Below are 756 nucleotides of genomic sequence, written 5' to 3'. Positions count from 1 at the left end.
CCTATCCACTCATTCACTCATCCATCCATCTACCCTCAATCCATTAACCTATCTATCCATCATCTATCCACCCTCCATTCATTAACCCACCCATTTAACCACTCACCCATCCATCCATTCATCCATCCATCTATTCTGTATCCATTAATCCATCTATCGATTCATCCATCTACTCATCCATTAACCCACTCATCCATCCATTTATCCACCCTCTATCCATAACCCCTATAATCCATATTATAAAACCAAATTCACTGAATATTTTAAAATCAAAATTAATTCAAATAAACAACCATGAATAAATCCTCAATATTGTGAACAAATACCAGATTCAGCAGTGCTTGATAGTTTTGATGGAAGCCTGAAGCAAAACATATGGAAAAGGAAAAATTCATGCCCCCTAGAAATATTTCATGTGTTTTTTTTTTCAGAACATTAAAATAGTTGGAAAAATATTACAACAAGAAAACACGGGTATATGAAAATTCAGAGCATTACTTTAACTTTTAAATTTTTTTTTTTTTTTATCAAAACCAGACTTTTTGTGGAGTCATTCTACTTTCCTGGCTTGAATGAAAGCATGCTTACCAAAATACTCTCAAACTTTCATTTTTGCTTATATCATTGCCAATGGATAGGATTGTCAGGTTTGTCAATTTCTCTTGACCAAGTGACTATCAAGCTTTCATGTTTAATTACCATCAGCATACTAGTCCCATCCTTATTTAAAATGTTTATGGTTTGTTTCTCATGGCA

The sequence above is a fragment of the Symphalangus syndactylus genome, chromosome Y (assembly GCF_028878055.3).
Source record: "Symphalangus syndactylus isolate Jambi chromosome Y, NHGRI_mSymSyn1-v2.1_pri, whole genome shotgun sequence".
Taxonomy (NCBI): Eukaryota; Metazoa; Chordata; class Mammalia; order Primates; family Hylobatidae; genus Symphalangus; species Symphalangus syndactylus.
Note: the sequence above shows the minus strand (reverse complement) of the source record.